Genomic DNA, 9,103 nt, shown 5'->3' with positions numbered 1-9,103 from the left:
TATATATCCAGGTTATGGGAAAGCTCCGACACTCTCCACCAACACACATCAACACGACACAAACAAAAGAGCACCACCATCCACCACTGAAAAATCTATACCAAAAAACATGAAAACTCTCCAATGAATGAATAACCCGGCGTCCACAACACCCGCCTCTCTCCCACGCTCCCAGTGACCCCTCACATATCTTCCTCTCCCCCCCTCCCCCCTCTTCTCTCCCTCTTCTCTCCCCAACAATCGCACTGCTCCTCAATCGCCGCTTCCTTCCCCTCATTCAGGTAGGTTAATATCATGCTAGTACGGGTGGGGAGGAGGGGAAAAATGAAGAGAACCAGGCACGTTGCATGAGGTGTGAGGGGGAGGAGGTAGAGGGGGGACGAGAGGGAAAGTGGGGAGACTGAGGAACGAGGGGAGAGGTGAGAGAGAGATGGGGAGGGGGTGTGGGGGGTGGTGGAGGAATAGGGAGACTTGTCAGTCATTAGTCAGAAAGAAAAGTTTAGTGAGAAAGGTGCGGGAGAGAGGGGGGGGGGGTGGGGGGTAGAGAGGTAAGAGAGAGGAAGTATTGGAGAAAGAAGAGACTGAGATCATGTGGCAATGTTGCTGATGAGTTAAGAGGAGACTAAGGCGGATTGTGCAAAGGTCAGAGTTGTGGTGAGGGAGAGAGAGAGAGAGAGAGAGAGAGAGAGAGAGAGAGAGAGAGAGAGAGAGAGAGAGAGAGAGAGAGAGCGAGAGAGAGAGAGAGAGAGAGCGAGAGAGAGAGAGAGAGAGAGAGAGAGAGAGAGAGAGAGAGAGAGAGAGAGAGAGAGAGAGAGAGAGAGAGAGAGAGAGAGAGAGAGACAGAGAGAGAGAGAGAGAGAGAGAGAGAGAGAGAGAGAGAGAGAGAGAGAGAGAGACAGAGAGAGAGAGAGAGACAGAGAGAGAGAGAGAGAGAGAGAGAGAGAGAGAGAGAGAGAGAGGGGGGGGGGGAGGTGCAGATGCACACAAAACAAGGCTCCCGCGCTGAAGGAAAGGTCGTGAGGTACACTTGGGTGTGTAGGTGTGTACTCACCTATTTGTGCTTGCAGGGTCGAGCTCCAGCTCTTGGACCTCGCTTTTTCTAGCCGTTGGTTGTCTAATACAATGACTCCTGACCTATTTCCCTATCATACCTTTTTTTTATTGACAAGCTTAGGTATACACAGCAATGTGCTGCTGCCCTATTATACATGAAAGATTACACAGTGTAGATCAAAAACTAGCTATAAGTTCATCTAATATCCCCATCTCACAGGATGGTAAGTCATACATGGAATCAGGAGAGAACATGAAATGTAAGGCTGATCTATTAGCCTCCACTAGCAAAATCTGGGCACAGCACAAGAATATCTTACAATATTCTTGAATGTATGAAGTAATTACAGAGCTCAAAGTACCTCAAACCATTTGGTCTGAAGTCACTTATAACAGGGCAATCACAGATATAGTGTTGGAGAGTATGTCCCAGCTCTTGTTCACATAGTTTATAGTTGGAATGTTCACCATTGGAGGGAGACATTACCTGCGGCCACCTGCCATAGATATCGATATCCCAGCCTAATTCTGGCAATCACAATGTCATACTGTCTAGTGGATGTTTTATGCTCCCCGGACATATAATTCTCAGTTCTAAACATGTCATAGCTCTTTATACTCGTGCTTTCTGGCCTTTGTGTATCAGTAACTACTCTTCTGTCTTCCCTAATTTCCTGAAATATTGCGGCTTTTACGGCCGCAATATCACACCTGCTTTTTAGAGTTATGAATGGAGTTAGCCTCTACAATCTGGTCCTGTTGATTATTCCATTTACTCATTACCCTCACGCTAAAAGAAAAGTTTCCAACATCTCTATGACACATCTGAGTCTCAAACTTCCATCTATGCCTCCTTGTTCTATTAATATTCATTGTAAGAATTTAATCTTGTTTCCACCTTGTCAATCCCTCTTAAGTATTTTATACGTCTGTATCATGTCCACCCCCTCTCCCTCCTCTTTCTAACGTGGTCAGGTTTAGTTCCTTCAGTCTGTCTTTGTACCTCAACCCTCGCAGCTCTCTGACGAGTCTCATTGCAAACTTCTGCACTTTTTCGAGCTTGTGGTTTTTTTTTTTTTTAGTTGGAGGCTCCATGATGGATCAGCATACTCTAAGACTGGCCTCACATAGCCGGTATACACTGATCTGAAAGCATCTTTATTCAAGTTTCTGAAAAATGTTTTGACTTTTACCAGACAAGATTCAGAGTAAAGGCTGATGATATTCTATTTATATGAACCTCTGGAGTTAGGTTTGGTGTTATGTCCACTCCCAGGTCTTTTTCTCTAGACGTTATATGGAGGTAGTTTCCCTTCATCGTGTATTGGCCTTTCGGTCTTCTGGTGCCTGTTCCCATTCCCATCACCTTGCACTTGTTAATGTTGAACTCTAGGAGCCATTTCTCGAATCAACTCTGCAACCTGTTTAAGTCATCCTGGAGAATTTTGTAATCCTCTTCTGTCTCAACCCTCCTCATTAGTTTTGCAACATCTGCAAACATCGACATAAAAGACTCAACTCCTGCAGTCAAGTCATTTACATAAATGAGGACTAGAATGGGTCCCAGCACCCATCCTTGAGGCACCCTGCTTGTTACTCTAAGCCAGTCCCACTCCTCGCCCCTCACTGTCACTCTCTGACACCTGTCTGTCAGGTAATTCCTTACCCATGATAGTGCATTTCCGTCTACTCCTGCCTGCCTCTCAAGTTTGTATAGTAGCCTTCAGTGTGGTACTGTATCAAAGGCTTTTTGGCAGTCCAGAAATATGCAATTTGCCCAGCCTTCTGTCTTGCCTTATTTTCATTACCTTATCATGAAACTCCAGGAGATTCGTCAGGCATGATTTCCCTTCTCTAAAGCTGTGCTCTTGTTTACTTACAAACCTAATTCTTTCTAAGTGTGCAACTAGTTTTAACCTTATAATTCTCTTAAGTACTTTGCAAGGGATGCTTGTGAGCAACACTGGTCCGTAGTTAAGTGCCTCTTCTCTATCTCCTTACTTGTAGATAGACACCACATTAGCCTTCTTCCAGCAGCTGGGCAATTCCCCCTTGTGTAAGTGACTCATTATAGATTAACGCTAGAGGTATGCTGAGGGCCTGTGCTGCTTCTTTTAACATCCATGGTGATACTCTATCTGGCCCGGTAGCTTTAGTTACATCCAGTGATGCTACCTGTATTCTTACTTCTTCCGTTGTTACCTCAGTATTTAGTAGTTTCTCGTAAGGGTCTGCTTCCTCATCTAGCTCTGGGAGCTGCTCAGGTTCAGGAGTAAACACTCCATGGAAGCTGGCATTGAGCTACTCACAAATTTCTTTATCATTTTCTGTATACTGGCTTCCCCCTCTTTCGTAACCTGGTTACTTGGTCATTTACTGTCATTTTCCTGCTTATATGACTATGAAGGAATTTCGGTTGGCTCTGGTTTGTAGGGAAGATCATTTTCATAGTGTGTGTGTGTGTTTGTTCCTATTTCTGTTCCTCTCATTTTTACTACGATTACTCCTCTCTCTCTCTCTCTCTCTCTCTCTCTCTCTCTCTCTCTCTCTCTCTCTCTCTCTGAAAAATACAAATACTGCAGCAACTAAGGGACTGACCACTGTAATATTTTATTATTATTATTATTATTATTATTATTATTATTATTATTATTATTATTATTATTATTATTATTATTATTTTTATTATTATTATTACTACTATCATCTAAATTCACTACGCTTCCTCTTCCTCCTTCCTTCTTTTTTTCTCCATCTCTGCCTCCTTCTTTTCCATCACTCACGCCGGGAAACATCAGTCAACTTTCAGGAAAGATTCAAATGAATGGTAGTCATTAGTGATAGCCGGGTGAGTCTCTCTTCCTCAGGATCTCTGTGTCTCCCTTTCCCAGCATCTTCCTCTCCAACACCAGCATCTTCCTCTCCACCACTGGCATCTTAATCTCCACCACAAGCATCTTAATCTCCAACTTAAGCATCTTAATCTCCACCACAAGCATCTTAATCTCCAACATAAGCATCTTAAGCAAGCGAATTTACTTTGTCTATAGACACATCTGGCAGGTAAGTGAGGCTGAGCCACTACCAGAATACTCAGATTGTAAACTCTGTGATAAACCTTTAATGCATTCACTAGAACACTATATTGTTGAATGTGAAATCGTAAAGGACTTTAGACCTCCTGGCCTATTGTACCACCAACTGTGTAACTATTTTATTGACTCAGGTGTTCTGGACGACATCCTAACAATTTATCCAAAATTTGCTTGTCCATTTTAAAGAATGAAGAACAATTTTATTTATATTACTTCTAAGCTGCATCACTTATGAACTCATCCCTGCCCTTGTGTGGCAGTGCATAATAGAGTTGATTTTATATATTCATACATTAAAATATGGATTGTAACTATGATGTATATATGCTTCAGCCTTCTGTTTAGACCTATTGTCTTGTGTATGACCCTCTGTCCTGCGTGACACTGAATAGTAAGACTATTAATTGTAAGTAAGACTGTAATAAGACTTAATTGAAATCTTCAGATTAGGCAAAATTGTAATTATTTGTTGGCAATAAAGATGTTAATAATATATAATAATTCTCCCCCAACGTTTGAGTGTCCCCCTCCCCCCCCCCCCTGTCTCTCCTCCCCTTCCCCCCACCCCTTCCCCCTACCCCCACTGCCCCCTCCCCCCACCCTCCCCTTCCTCTTTCTTTTTTTTTTAACCCCACTCACCAAGTAGGGGGTAGAAATAGCCTAAGCTACTCTATCCCTTTGAGATGTATTTCTTTCTTGTCTCAGTAAACATACTTGAACCCCCACTTACCTAATTGTGCTTGCGAGGGTTGAGCTTCGGCTCTTTGGTCCCGGTTCTACGGTTCTTTGATCCTCGTCTCAGGTGCTGTCCCAGACGTCTCGCAAGACAAACACATTTAGTCAAGTATGATGCTCGAGGTCCATTAGGCCCAGCGTCCTGACCTGATTACATTTCTGACGAGTTTAGGTTGCATATTAGTGGTTGCATATTAGTTGCATATTATTGCAACCTTCATACTTAACACCGCCTCAAGGCTCCAGACGGAGGTATGCAATGAGAGTTTCTTGCAAAAACATCATTATTTTCTCTTCTCAATCAAATCAAAACAAAACATTTTTCAATATTTTATTTTTTACATTTATGACTTTTTTTTTTATCATGAAACACCTACACCTTGGTGTCAGCCACCCTGGCTGACACCCACCTTTGTTCCCATTGCGCCAGAGACGCTCGGCCCCTGGGGAAAGACTGCCTTGTCCTTTCTCAAAGAATTGGGTTCCAAGCTCGTTGACACCACCAGGAACCCAAAAGCTGCCAGTTTCCTGTTTCAGCGCCTCTGTGTGGCCATCCAGAGAGGAAACGTCTGCTCTCCAAGGGATCCATAACTTTTAGGCACTCATTGTATTCACCAATGGACATCTTGTAACCTTTAAATTGCTAATAAAACAAAACAAAACACAAAAGGAAGGGGAGGAGGGTGTGCAGGACAAATGAACATGGAAACTGCATTTGAGAGGGCACCCAAAAATCCCCTCTAATGCATTATGTGTGCTTTTCTCCGAGGCTAAGGGTCCCCTTCTGCCAGCCAGAGGTGTGGTACCCTCCCCTCTTATATATATATATATATATATATATATATATATATATATATATATATATATATATATATATATATATATATATTCACACTGTGTATGTGTGTGTGTTTATTTATATATTTATTATTTTTATTATTTTTATTTACTTATTTTCCTCACACCTTCCCCTCCTCTCTCCCACCTCTTCTCTCCCACGCTGTAATCAGCTTTATTGCGCTCTTATTTTGCTTTATTGTCCCCTCCCCCCTTCCCCCTCCCCTCCCCCCCTCCCAGCCATTAACACGGTGTGACGTCAGAGTGTAGGTGTGACGTCACTAAGAGGGTAGGAACGGGGAACGGAAGCCCCCGTTATAGTGGCCTGTTAGAGGGAGGGGGGAATGTCTACCAACAGATTTGAGGGTTACTGTTGGAGAGTATTGAGAAGGTGTAGACTACTGTTGGAGAGTATTGAGAAGGTGTAGACTATTGTTGGAGAGTATGGGGAAGTGTAGGCTACTGTTGGAGAGTATTGAGAAGGTGTAGACTACTGTTGGAGAGTATTGAGAAGGTGTAGACTACTGTTGGAGAGTATGGGGAAGTGTAGGCTACTGTTGGAGATAGTAAATGTAACTATAAGCTCACACTGAACACAGCAAACACCACATACTGGAGCAGGTCATCTAACAAAGTGTACCCCCGTTAATTAAGCAAACAATGCCACTATTGAGTGTTATATAAAGGAAAGATTCCCCGGGCTTGTCCACGGACAAGAAACCATAACTTCAACTCTTGTATTCGATGCAAGAGTCAAGGAGTAGTCAAAACAGTTGGCTTACTTTACAAAATAAATACTATATCTCTCTCACTTTGCTCTTATCGCACTATCTCACTCCCTAATTCATCACTAACTTGAAGTATCTGTGCAAGAGTTATAACTGGCCTCAAACCCCTACGATAAGACATAAATAATCACATAAATTCGGACCTATAAATAAATTATTTTCAGACAACGTACAGAACCTGTGTTCAAGTCTTTAAACATATTAAATACACACACACACATACTCGCCATTTTGTTCCACATTCACGTACATAATATTATTCCTTAACACAAAACCTGACCTGAAACTCTTCCTCGATGTAATAAAGTAAAGAAACCCATCAACATCTCATCATAAATAAGTATATTTTTTTTTATATTCCCCAGTTCGACCAAATCTATGAAACAACACTAAATAGCAAAGTGCAAGATTGAAAGAGACTGAGCGTCTTGTGTTGTAATGGCCGTCTTCTGGCTGTCCTCAAAATTGAGTAGTTTGTTCTGATACAAAACAGTAATACCTTCGTCATCTCTCCGGTGTCGAAAACTATGCTGAAGCTCTCTCTCTCTCTCTCTCTCTCTCTCTCTCTCTCTCTCTCTCTCTCTCTCTCTCTCTCTCTCTCTCTCTCTCTCTCTCTCTCTCTCTCTCTCTCTCACCATCATCATCATCATAAAGGGTCTTCACAGTGACGGGAATAACATCATTTTCCAAAATGAAACTTTCTGGGATTTAGGCCTGAGCTCTTCCTAAACTTCCCTTTAAAAATATTGCCTGCTGCCTGCTGATATCCACGAAGCACACCCAATATATTTTCTTTAAGGTCGCCCATTTTTCTTTGTTTTTGTTGATTATTTAAATTATCATGATACACTTTGTTTTTAATTGCTCTTCCTTTGTCTCTGCTCAACTTTCAAGTTTCTTTGTCTGCTTTATCGAAATATCTTTTAAGTATCTTGTATATCTGGATGATATCCCACTTCGATTCTTTTTGTGTGTGCAAGTATCTTATCTTTCTCAAATCTGGTGCTGTGTTGATAGTAACTTTACTTTCTCCATGTCACTTGTTTAACATGATAGACACCAATAGATTGCTGCCCCCATGACTCTACTCTAATAGTGTGTGTGTTGGCACAGGTCAGAGAGCCAACCCAGGCACCTGCTGTATCCCAAATTTCATAAATATTTTATTGCTTGAAGAAGTTAACTGAAGCCTAGCCACATTTTCTGTAGCTTAGCGTCAATGGGAGATTAGGCTTTGCAGAGGCTCTTCACATCAAGCACTCTCATCTAGTTATAAATAGCGAACGTTTACACAGCCCCTACCACCCCAGTCGGCCAATGAGGGTACAGGACAGGATTACCCAATCCCCGACAGGGTAAACACCTCCCTTAACATCACACCCACACGTATAAGTATTCTTGTATATATATATATATATATATATATATATATATATATATATATATATATATATATATATATATATATATATATATATATATATATATATATCTTCTTTTATATATATATATATCTTCTTTTATATATATATATATATATATATATATATATATATATATATATATATATATATATATATATATATAGTATGTTGCGATCATGGCCCCTGTATTTCTTTTTTTCCTTTTGTTACTTTTTCCGATGTTACTCTGTTTGTGTGTGCCTTTTGCGATAGTGTTTTAGTTATATCCTCTCCCAGATCCTTTTCTCTCTCTGACTCCTGCAGCTGCTTTCACCTTAAGGTGTAGGTACCACCTATCTTCTTTTTCTCATTTCCCCATCTTCCTTACATTACACTTACTGGGGTTGAATTCTTACAATCACTTGTTTGCTAGCTTCTGGAGTTTGTCAAGATCAGTGTGACTGTGTGTGTGTGTTGAGCCAGGGAGAAGGAAAGCAATATACAACATTAAACTACATTCGTATGACTCCAGTCGATACTACATACACTGTTTACACTGCAATCTGGACAAATCCACTCGCCGTTCGTGTAATCATCTTTCCTCAGAAACGCTCCTTTGAGACGCTGAGCTTAGTAATGAACCAATCACCGCCCGCTTTTGATGCTATTAGCTACAGATTCACTCCTTGATCGTGGACATGACTGTTACATGTGCTTGGGATTTATAGTAATTGACGCTACGAAGACTGCTATACTTGGAGTCACTGTTTTTGTTCCAGTTGTTCTCCTAAAACATAAATATTGATGTGCGTGGTACTAAGGATAGTTTGGTCCTTAAAGTGAGAGAAAGGAGGACTAGAGGACGGATAGAAAGCTGGGAACACAAATGAGTCGAAAAATTGTAAGGAAATACTCGTACTCTGTACGGGAGGTGTAGGGTACACTCACTCACTCACTCACTCACTCACTCACTCACTCACTCACTCACTCACTCACTCACTCACTCACTCACTCACTCACTCACTCACTCACTCACTCAAGGTACGAGCTATTTTCCAACATCAGCTCATCTGAAGCCTACCCTCTATGGGGCGGATTCATGCCTAGCAAACCTACTAGAGTTTTATGAAAAGAAGATAGTAGACAGATTATTGTTTCTCTCGAGTAGGAGAAGCTGTTCGACACCATCCCA

This window comes from Procambarus clarkii, chromosome 68 (genome assembly GCF_040958095.1).
Source record: "Procambarus clarkii isolate CNS0578487 chromosome 68, FALCON_Pclarkii_2.0, whole genome shotgun sequence".
NCBI classification, from domain to species: Eukaryota; Metazoa; Arthropoda; class Malacostraca; order Decapoda; family Cambaridae; genus Procambarus; species Procambarus clarkii.
Note: the sequence above shows the minus strand (reverse complement) of the source record.